Below are 12,621 nucleotides of genomic sequence, written 5' to 3'. Positions count from 1 at the left end.
TTCTGTGCGGTGAAAAGAAGGCGCAGAATATAATTGAGTCTTCTGCAAGTCAACGTTACCCCACAAGGGACCTCCATGACTCTCAGCAATGGCTCTGATTCAGAATCACTGCAGAGGCAGTCCCTTCATTCAAGTTGACCACACAATGTGGGCTTCAGCACAAAGCCATGCCATGGACATCAGAAAGCAGCAGGTGGGCACCTGATCCATGCGCATTGTGTCGCCTGTAGAAGGAGGGAGGAAAATGCCTTCTGAAATGCTGTTTCTGAGCTCTTATAGAGAACACTGGCTTTGATGTTATTTTATTGGAACCTATATGAACAAATGTGCAGTCTGCAAACAATTGTGATTTTGACATTTACTCCTATTGCATTGCATCCTAATTCTGCAAGACATCATGGCACAGAAGTTGTGTTTTTCATGGATGTTGTTCAATGTGTCAGAAAAATGCATTTCCCACTTTTTTGGTTTTTCTCCATGTACAGAGACTTTCAGTAGAGTATGTCTTCTGCTTATCCTAATCATCACTTGTTTTCCTAAGAAAAGAGCAGAGATTAGCCTGACTGCATAATCTGGGATAGGGGCTACTCCTGCACACCTCAGAGCCTGGAGAGATTCCCAGTGTAGTTTTATGGAGTCAGAGAGTTTTCCCTTGTTGGGGGATCTTTAGATGCCTCGCTAACGGGGATTGCTGGTTGACTGTAACTGAGAGGTTAAAAATTACAGCATCTAGTAGCTTATCTCACCAGAGCTCCATTATGTAACTTACCACCATTAGACTGCAAGTAAGAACTCAGTCTTGATTTTTCTGACCCCATTTTCTCATCTTAGTCAGTTGTAAGTTTGGTTAAAGAAAATGTTATTGTTTAGTTTTCTGATTAAAATCTGAGAATGACTGAACTAATGAGAATTAATAAAAAAAAGTTTCCAGGTTTTGGGAAATGTAAATGGAAGTCCACGCATAGTTTTTTGGTGTGGGTATGAGTCACTCAGGCACATTCCTATGAGTATGATTGCTGAATCATATTGTCAAACTACAATTAGATTTGCTAAAAATTGTTTCCAGTAGTATCTGTGAAGGAAGGGCCACTCATCTGACCTTGTCACCTTGCTGCAAGGAAGCACAGTGCACAAGATGAGGTCACATGGGGGAGATCCAAGGCGCAGCTCCCAGTCCTGGCTGAGATGCTTGCTGGGGGCCAGATGTACAAGTGAACATTTCAGAAGCAGATCCCCAACGCCTTCTTTATTTGGGTGCACAGGCAGCAGACGACCAGTAGGAGGTGCTCAGAGCCCATCCAAGGCAGAGACCCAGTGAGGAGCAGGTGCAGAGAGGAACAAGCCAAGGAAACTGACCACAATTTAGGCTTGCCTTGCTTTTCTTAACAGCACAAAACCCTCAGGAGACCACCGACTACGTCATTTTCAATGTATGCCCTTCTTGATCGAAAGCTACACTAAAATAAATATGACTCTGCAGTTAGTTTTTTGAACCTGGATGTTTCTGAGAATGCCATCAATATCATCACGATCATGTTCATGATGTCAAAATCAATACGCACATTTAGTCACCACGATGACGATTTGTCTCACAGTAGAACTGTTTCTTGAATTGAAAATGACATTTCATTGGAATGGGTCTCTAGGTGAGAAATGATCAATTAATGAGGTAGGTACCAAAGTATCGGAAAACTTAAGAACACCATCGTCTTTGGTATCCAGTTATCCTAGAAATCATCTCAATATTCATTTTCTGAGAGCTCTAGGATAAGTTTGGGCAGTATTTAGTCTATAAGAGGGCGGTGTTTTTCTTTTTATATGGGCGTGTCATAAGTAATCGGTAATCGACTGTGTTATGAAAAACATTGTTGAGTGACTGTTTCTACATCAGTTTCTTTCATGATCCATTTTTTCTTTTTCACAAACAAATCACTCTGAGGATTATCATTATCCCTTGATTGAGAAAGAGTTTACCAGACACATCCAGGTACACACCTTCCTGAATGAGCCATCACTCTCGGAAAGGCACAACCTGTTCCATGTGGAATCTTGTCTCAGAGCGGTACACATATTACCACATGGTTAGGTTTATACACTGAGGCTATGCCCCATGCGGGTCCCTGCTTTTCTGGTGCAGGTTAGTGTCTCCATCCTCAAAGACACTGGCGCTATTGATGTTTATGGCCTGCTACACCCTCTCTGTCCCTCAATGTCCAGAATGGTGAAGCAACCCAACAAAGGAATGTAGGAAGATCTCAAATTTTCATGTGGAGGAGACAGAATGCCAAGCACAGGGATCGAAATCCCTCACATGCCTGCTGGGTCACATTCTGGGTGGGGCCTCATAAAGCCCCCTGGGGCAGTGTCCTAGAAAATGCCTCAGTATTTCCATAGGGGAATTTCATTAAAAGAAAAATTGAATTTTTTTTATTATGGAATTTTAGAACTTTTGCTTTTCTCATGTGACAGTTGTATAATATTAGTTTTACAAAATATTACGTGTGTGTGTATATGTCTGTGTGTGTGTGTGTGTGTGTGTGTGTGTATATATATATATGCTTTATAATTTCTATAAATAGTCTGTTGGAATTTAGGGTTGAATATCTATATGTATATATTCCAAGATAAATCTCAGTAGACATCATAAAATTAGTTTGACTATCTGTAGGCGAGATGATCACTTTCAAACAAGGTATAACAAGTGAGACTAGATGTATCTTTCCACCAGAAAGAACTGGAAAACACAGTGAAATACCTTAAACACATTTTTAAGCTGTTTGACATCAGGGAACAAAGACAGTGGCCAATGAGAGAGGGAAAATAATAAAAAGGAGCCTTCTGATGAATGCACAATCAGGTACTTCCCTAAGGAAGCTTCCAGGCCACAGTGTTGGCATAGAACCAGGTAGATTTGGAGCTGAGGAAAGGGAACTGGAAACCCAGGTAGGCCAAGAGGTGTGAAGACCACAGAATAGACACTGGGTTGCAGAACACTGTTCATAGAGAGAACCCCACAGAAGGTAGGAGAGAGACCCAGGCTTGACAGAGTGCAGATCAGTGTGTGGGAGACAGGGCAAGTTGGACACGAGGACACATCCTAATAGATGGAGCTCTCTTCAAAATATACAACTATCCAAAAATATACAAAATATTTGCCTAAAAAGTTTAAATTATACAGAAAGGTACTATAATAAAAACAAATAAGAGACAGGTGAATTCACCACATGAAAACCTAGAGAAGTGTATTTCCAAGCAAATGATAATACCAACGAGGGAGAACAAATTAATTTCACCATGGCAATCGGCTTAAGAGAAAAACATTCAGAACATGAAGAAGCTTCAAACACAAATATAAATGGAGTTATCTAATTACCAGAGTGGTGGCATGAGGAGCCCTAAGCTTTCCATTTAAACAATCACATCTGGTAAAACAAACACACAAACAAAAAAACTGTAAATCTCAACCATTAAAAATCAATGCAAATTATTCTAAGAAAATGCAGTAAGTAAAAATTATTGATTGATAAAATGTACTGCTATAGACTGAATGTTTATTACCCCCCACAATGCCTTTGTTGGAATTCTAAACCCAAAGTGATGATGTTAGGAGGTGGGGCCTTTGGTAAGTGAAGAGGTGTTTTTGGGAGGTGTTGAGGTGTCATCTTTATAAGTAGGATTAGTGCCTTTGTGAGAAACTTCAGAAACTTTTCTGTCCTCTCCTACCACGTGAGGACACAGTAGAAAGATGGTCATCTATGAATAAGGAATTAGGCCTTTACCAGATACCAATTTCAAAGGCATCTTGATCTTTAACTTCCTAGCCTTGAGAATTCAGAAAAATATGTTTATGTTATTTCTGAGCCACCCATTGCACGGAGTTCTCTTATAGCAGCTGAAACAGACTAAAACATTTACCAAGTCTCAGTAAGGGCAGTGAGGATCCATCATACTTGAGAGATGAGAATTACTCTCTCATTTGCAGCTCAGGATGACAGAAGCCTGATGTTGAACTGATCTGACAAGAAGATGGTGGTTCCTTTCCCCAGATCTCAGTTGAGGCCCTGGAGTGAGATCTCTATGGTGGAGACTAAATTCCAGTCTGTGATGAGATGGATCCCTATCTCCTCCCAGCCCCACTTACATAGAGCTTCTATGCCATGTACTGTGGGACAAGAACAAGGGGCCCCCAATTATTCTCACTCCAGCCCACTTGTAGGGTAGAGGATGTGGATAGTTTTCTGGGAGAGGCACAACGGGGGTATAGGAGTCCTCCATTCCCATGCGGATTTCTATTCTTAAAGCAGGAGTGAGATACAGGAACTTTTCTTCCACACCAAGGCAGGGGCAGTTATATTTTTATAAAGTCGCAGGGCATGAAAAGCAGAGATACAAAAACTTTCTCTAAAGGGTGCGAGTTTATTTGCAGTTGAATGTGAATAATTTCTACCACAAGGTTCTCCTAAAACACATGATATATTGTTATGGTAAATAATTAATGGAAAGCTGGCAGCTCCATGAGAGCAATATGTTAAGCGATAATACACTCAGTTTGGCTGAGAGAATGAGAGAAATCATAATTTAAGAATAATCATCTGGGCACGGTGGCACATGACTGTATTTCTAACTAGTCAGGACGCTATGCTGGAAGGATAATCTGAACCAAGGATTTCAAGGCTAGTCTGCGAAATATTGCTACACCTAATTTCTAAAAAAACAAAACAAAACAAAACAAAACATTGTGGGTCATGACAAATCTCAAAACCTGACCCTCCAAATAGGAACACATTTAATTGCATTTGACTGTGGATCAATTTATGACACAAAACAGTGACACCATGCCAGCAATGAGTGCGAAAAACATCTAGTTGTTATGTTGAGAGACAGAGACAGCTAAACAGAGACATCAGGTAAACAGGCTGTCAAAGACAACACTGCCAAATGACAGATTTTCCATGGATGTTGTGTATATATTCAGGGATGTGCCTGTGAATAATGACATCAAGCTTTTCATAATGTGAGGTAAAGAAACATCACCCCTCTGACAAAGGATTAATAATGAAAATGTGCAAGGATCTCAAACAACTCTATAGGAAAAACATCTAGTAAACCAAACAAAAATCAGGCAAAGTTTTTTTTCTCAAAATAAGACTTACAAATGGCAAACAGGAATATGAAAATGTACTCTACAACATTGATAGTCAGAAAAATGCAAAAGAAAACTACAAGGAAATATCATCTTACCCCATTTGAAATGGCTTTTATCCAAAAGGCAGGCAATAACAAATGCTGGTGAGGATATGGAGAAAAGGGAATCCTCATACCCTCATAAACTTGGTGGGTATTTAAATTAGTACAACCATTATAAAGAACAGTTTAGAATTTCCTAAAAAAAGGAATAACAGAGCTATCATATGATCCAACAATTCTATTGCTGGTATATATGCCCCCCAAAAAGAAAATTAATATATCAAAGGAATATCTGCACTATCAGGTTTGTTATGGCACTTTTTATAATAACCAAAATTTGAAAGCAATCTAAGTGCCCATCAACAGATGAATGGATAGATAAAATGTGGTACCTATAGGATATGGGTTAATATTATGTCATAAAAAAGAATGAGATTCTGTCATTTGCAACAACGTGGATGAAACTGGTGTCCATTATATTGATTGAAATAAGCCCAGAAAAGAAAGACAAACTTCACATGTTCTCATTTATTTTTGGATGCTAAAAATTGAGACAATTGAACTCGTGGAGAGAGAGAGTAAAAATATGGTAACCGCAGGCTGGGAAGGTCTGTGGTCGATGGGGGTTATTGGCGATGGTAAAAGGATACAAAAAGTAGTTAGAAATAATGAATAAGATGTAATATTTGATAACACAACAGTGTAAGCATAGTCCTTAATAATTAATTGTAGATTTAAAAATAACTAAAAATGTACAATTGTAATGTTGGTAACTCCAAGGATTAATGCCTGAAGGGATGTCACCCCTTATCAAAGTGTGACTATTATGCACTTCATGATATATCAAAGTGCTTCATGTACCCATAAATATATACATATGCTATTTATTGGCAAAAATTAAAAATTAAACTGTTTATGTATCTAATCTTCTGTATCCATATTACATTCAACATAAGAACACACTGATGTGTTCACCCTACTGTGATCCACATAGACATTCATAGCCTTCCTTCTTGGCCTGTCCATAATCCCACACTCAACAGTGAGGAAACCTCTCTTACCATATGACATTAATTTACTTAGTGCACAATTTCAAGATACACAAACTGTGTTAGAATTGTTTAACTGAAGCTTGTTGGAAATGTGTTTATCAAATAGAATACAGTGCTTACATGCAGCTTATTTATACTTTACAGTCAGAAAATTGAATTCTTTCCAGAGTTACTTGTGTCAGAGACTTATGCCCCACCTTCTTCAGTGAAATTAGTTCAAACAAACATTTTAGTAGTTGTGAGATGTTTTCATACAGCTTTCATTTCTTCCAGCGTTTCATGACCTGCTAGATACTTTTTATGTTGTTATGTATTTAGGTTAACACTGTGTCTCAAAAAATTCTGAGGTTTCACAAATTATTTATGCCATGTGTTCATCATTGGCCATCATAAAAAATAGTTTCACTGTGATTAAAAAGCATCTGTGTTTCACCTATTCCACACACCCTGTCCCCAAATTCCTGGAAAACCTGAAAGGTTTACTAGATCTACATTGTTTTATTTGGCAAAGTAGCCTGGCTGTTCTCTGGGTCTCTTTGCAAAGCACCGAGATTCCCCTCCACTGACTACAGCATGAATTGAGCCCAGATGTCTGGAGAACGGAGGCTGGAGTGGATGATAGCAATGAGTGATTCAAGCAAAAGTTCTCAGTGCTGCCCTGCGTCAGTACAAAGACGACTCAATTCCCAGGGACAACACTTACCAGCACAATCTCCCTAAAAATGATTTACCTGAGAGCTGAGGAGTAGGCAGTGCATTACTGTGAGAGACGCAGTGAGGGGACAACTGCGTGAGCCCAGACACAAACCTCCCTGCAGGGAGACAGGAGGAGACCTCATAATAAAGGGCGCTCAGGACACCAGGGGGTGCTCAGAACCACCAGGAGGCACTGAGGACACCAGGGGGCTCAGGACAAGCAGGGGACACAGAATCACGATGGTGCATTCTAGACCACCAAGAAACACACAGGACCACCAAGAGGTTCTCAGAAACCACCAGGAGTAACAGGACCACCTAAAGGCACACAAGACCATCAGGAGGCACTCAGGATACCTGGGGGAATTCAGGACCAACAGGGAGTGCTCAGGCCACTAGGCAGCTCTCAGCAACAACCAGGGAATCACTCAGGACACCAGGGTTCTCTTAGGAAGCAGTTTCATCTCAGATTCCTGGGGACGGTGCGGTTTGCTTTTTGATCTTGCTGATTCCTGAGCTGGTCAAGCAAATGTTTTCTCAGGAGCTCTCTCCATTTCTTCCTTGTAATCTATGGTTTCTTTCACCTGCAAATCATTAACTTAGAACAGGGATTTAATTCAACTTTTGACCTTTCACATTTTTAGAATAATACTAGCAATACTAATACTAGCAATGCTTAGTATGATTTTGATAATATAATAAGAAACTGCGTATGCCCAATTGAAACTCTGCTTCCATGCATGGGTTTTTTATTTCTGCGCTGTGTCCGTCACACTCTTATAAATGTCTTTTTAACAATAACTCAGCATCTGCATGGTGTTGAGTTTCTTTACCTTTCATCTCCCTTTGTGGGGTTGAAACACCACCTTAAATGCTCAGTTCCTCTGTCTTGGCTGGGTGCTGATGTTCTGCTCTTCAGATTGTTTATCTACTTTTCATTCTTCTGTAAATGCCTTTAGTCTTCCTCAGCCTCCTGGCAAGGAAGCAGCAAGTCCTTTCATTTTGTCTCTTCCATGTCTGGTGAATCAGTTCTCTTCTCTTCATGATCATTGAAGCCAACTATGTTTAATAGGGTAACAGTTATCCTTAGAACACGCTCATCTACCTGTAGACTCTGCCTCTTCACCCTTTCTACAGTCCTTCAGACATCACCCCACCCCATCCCTTCTCTTCCCTAAGTACCACAAAGTGGGCTCTGTAGCTCCTGCTGCCCTCTGTGTGCTCATCCCTGGGACTCACTAGTGCTTTGATGATGAAGTCCAAATTCCTACTGTGTTGGCACACTGCCAGACTGCGCTCTAGCAAGCTGCCATTGTGAGGAAATTCTGGGAATCCTGGGCTGATTTCAGTTCCATACTACTGGAGGTTCTCTAGCATCCAGTATTGGCAAATAAACATCCAGAATTTGTATTGAAAATTCATGCAAAAACAATCGTCAAAAGCAAAGCTAATTTCTAAATAAAATATTTTATCCTGGGTTTTATAAAAAATACAATGTGAACTTAACCAAAAATGTAATAACATTTAAAAGTGTTTATCTTATTGGTTATTACATGTATTAATAGTTGACTGATATTTAAAAATTATATCAGCTAATTTTTTATATATATATAATTATATATATATACCAATAACGTAAATGACAAACAAGCCAACACAGATTTCATGCATAAATACCACATATATTTTATTAATGTATTTGGCAAGAATGGCATTTACATTTAGTTTTACAAAAACATGCATTTAGATATATTTGTTTATTGGCATTGGAATAGAGAAAGAATCACATAGCAAAACATTATTTTGCACTACATGATAGTATAAAACAAAATAATTTAAATTCAATTCAATAACTATAGTAATAGTAAATACAAGTTTTGCTTTAGTATTTGATATGTGTTCAGTTTTGTATTTTCACATGTACTTGTAAGTACTAGGCATATGTGTGTATGTGTATATGTGATTATGAAGTTCTGAAATATATCATTAACCTGTATAGTTGTGTAAACCGAAGAGTGGAGACTTGGGCTATGTCTGAGTCAGGGGTAGGGGCTGGTCCTGCACACCTCAAAGCCTGCGGAGAAGCCAAGTGCAGTTTTATAGACTCAGCTGTTTTCTCATTCAGGAGGAGTGACCTCCACAGTCTCCAATTTCTGCTAAGATATTGCAGAGGTCTGTGAGATATTAAGATATTTTTCCATTATTGTATTTTTTTCTTTTTTACTCTTCATGTCTCTTAAAGTTTGCTTAATGCAGATATATTTATATTTTTTAAAATATGTTAAAAAGATATAAAATATATTGCTAAGTAAAATTTCATGGTACAATCACATATTAAGTAATTATGCTTCTCTAAACCCTTTTATTGCCACTAAACTCCAGGAGTCTCACATCTGCTCTGGGCCCTGCCCTATCCTAAGGCATCCCACCTTTGAGCTTGCTGTGTAGTAGGAGACGTTCCAATCGGGTTATCCCTCTGCTGATTAAAAACCAGCCCAGCTCTGGTCCTGCATCTCTGGGAGAGGAGTGCCAGCCTGGGATTTCCGTGTTTCCACTTGGTAATCAGGAATGAACACAGAGGATTCAGTATAGGCTTTAAACTGTGCTATATTTTTCTTGTTGCTATTTTAAAAGGTTATTCATGCTATCTAAACTGTGAAAAACACATATACATTTTTTAATATATATTATATATAAATATATATACAGATATCTAGATTTTGCTGTTGTAATTATAGAAGAAAACAATGACCTCTGTGCCATTAAAAAAGCATTTGATTTTTCCACTTTTTTGTCTCTTTCCCTTAGGGACTCAGAGTTGCAATTAAGTGATTTTTGAAGTTTCTGTCTTGTAATATTGTCCTGCTGTTATAGAAACAAAAATGCTTCATAACAATAGACTTTATTAGAGTTAACATACCTGTATTTTTACTTTATTTTTGCAGAAGACCAGAGTTTATTATTCAAATTCGACTTCCTGAGCATTTGGGGATCTAAGTTTTGTTTGTTTGTTTGTTTGTTTTGATATGGAGTCTCACACTGTCACTTGGGCAGGAGTGCAATGGCATGATCTTAGCTCACTGCAACTTCTGCCTCCCGGGTTCAAGTGATTCTCCTGCCTCAGCCTCCCAAGTAGCTTGGATTACAGAAGTGCCACCACGCCTGGCTAATTTTTTTTGTATTTTTAGTAGAGACGGTGTTTCACTATGTTGGCCAGGCTGCTCTCGAAATCCTGACCTCGTGATTCGCCTGCCTCAGCCTCCCAAAGTACTGGAATTACAGGTGTGGGCCACCACACCCAGCCTAAGTTTTTAAAGACAATTTGACAGGTAGGGGCTAGGGAAGTGGGGAGTGCTGATTGATCAAGTTGGAGATGGAATCACAGGGGGTCAAAGTGAGGTTTCCTTGCTGTCTTCTGTTCCTGGGTAGGATCTCAGAACTGATTGAGCCAGATTACCATTCTAGGTGGTGTCACCTGATCTATTGAGTGTTGGGTCTGCAAATTCCTTCCCAGGGTTAGTTTGGCCTGTGTCCAGGAATGAACAAGGACAGCTTAAAGGTTAGAAGCAAGATAGAATCGGTTAGGTCTGATCTCTTTCACTGTCATAATTTCCTCAGTTATAATTTTTGCAAAGGCTGTTTCAATCCCTCCCTTAGGGTTTCATAGCACCTTATTCTTAAGGTGTGGGCTATGAAGATGGAAAAAGGCCGCCAATTGCTCTGGATTCCTCCTGCTGACAGGGGGCTTGGTGGGGTAGGTGTTGACCCCAAGGTGAGAGAAGCAGAACTGCTTTGCAGCTATCTGAGCTGTTTGAGTGTACACATGCAGGCCGGACTGAGGTTCCAAGGCTTTCATGACAAAGGCATTCATATTCTTATCTACAGTTTTAGTACAACATTTAAGAAAACAGTGTACAATAAGATGAATAATGAGTTCTAGGACAAGGAGTGCAATTCACAGTTTTAAAAGTAGAGATTTAAAAGCATGAGTTAGGGCACTTGTAGCCTCCCAAAATTTAGGTTTCAGTTTAAATGGCAGAAAAAACAAAACAAAACAAAACAAAAAAAACCTCAAAAACAACTAATAACACGTGTACTATAGTTTTTGAAACATAATTTTTTCTTTCTTCAGTCCTTATTTTTATTAAAAACAAATCCTGATAGGACCAATTTGTTTGTGAAATAAACTTTAGTTTTATTACACTTGGCGTGATTATCTGCATAGAGCACAGCAAGAATAATTATTTTTCACATAGGCCTTTTAAATTGGCTTTGTTGGAACTCTGTATAAAGAGCCTTAGATAAGACTTTTTTAAAGCCCATCCCAGCCATGGGTTTGTACTCTCAAATGCCTATGAGTTGGGTACATTCCTGTCTTCTTGAGATGCCAGGTTAACTTAAGATTCCTGTGCCTGTTGGAAAGTGATATTCTTTACATACCATAGGTTAGGAACCCTGTACAGGGACTGCGTAGACAAGGTATGAGGCCAGTTTTCCCTAAGGGTTTTTATTGGCTCTAGAAGTCAAATTTGATTCCTTAAACAAAAACATGCCATTCCAGTCAAAACCTTGGTAAAATAAAGTTTCTCCAATTGTGTCCTGTTGCAAAAGAAAACATTTTTATTGCACTTATGCAAATAATTATGTAGCCATAAATTAAGAATACTTGCAAATAGCTTCCAGATTCTGGACAAATCAGGTAGAGAGAAACAAATATGCTCCCAATTTTGTTCACAGGAATATATTTTATTCAGTTGTTAAAAGCTGTAAGTAGCTCAAAAGAAGTTTTCTTGGCTCTCTGAAAAACAAAAAGGATCAGCCACGTTTTAAGCAAAAAAACAAAACAAAAAGAAAAAAAAAGCAAAGGACAAGATTAGCTCAGTTTTCTATTAGTTCAGTAAGCCCTTGTTCTGCTTAATATTCATGAACATTTCAGCTCTCCATGAGAGTCCTGAAGGTTTTTTCCTTTATTCTAATGTTGCAATCTCCAAAGCTATCAGAAACTTGCATTCAAGAGCCCCTGTCCAAGTTTTATTACTGATTATAAAACCATCTTCTAAAGAGTATCAGAACAAGACAAAAATTGTCTGTGGATGAGAAGACATTTTAGGACAGCCAAAGTCAAACACAATTGACAAGAACATTAAAATTGTTATGTTAAATTATTATGTGCCACAGAGGTTACAAATATTCTTGTCAAATGTGTGCTAAGGCATATCAAAATTATAGGAATCTTATACAATTTTGAAATACATGCTAATAATGTATTTATATGAATATAGCCCAAAGAAAGCTAAGCACCATTTTATATTTGGCCATGTTTTCTGCATGATTTTAATACATTAAATAAGCAGACTGTGTCTTTTTGGACTGTAGGGGACCTATTTTTTTATCTTTGAATTTGATCTTCACAGGTTTGTCAAATATCAAAGGTTTAAAACACTGGATATCACAAAATAGAACCCTAGGTTACCTTAAGTAATTTGTTTATCCAAAATGATAACTCATAAAGTTTTAAAAAGGAAAAAACCTTTAGTCTGATAGAAAAGAGACTCATTTTCTCAAACTACAAGACCCAGTGAAGACAGCATGAAGCCTGTTGAATTGGTCTCCTCCCTCTCCCCTCCCTTGAAAGGCAAACAAAATTTTTTCATTGCCTCTCAGTATTACTTAAGAATCTTTATCA

Source organism: Macaca mulatta, chromosome 10 (assembly GCF_049350105.2).
Source record: "Macaca mulatta isolate MMU2019108-1 chromosome 10, T2T-MMU8v2.0, whole genome shotgun sequence".
Taxonomy (NCBI): Eukaryota; Metazoa; Chordata; class Mammalia; order Primates; family Cercopithecidae; genus Macaca; species Macaca mulatta.
This window is presented reverse-complemented; position numbering follows the sequence as displayed.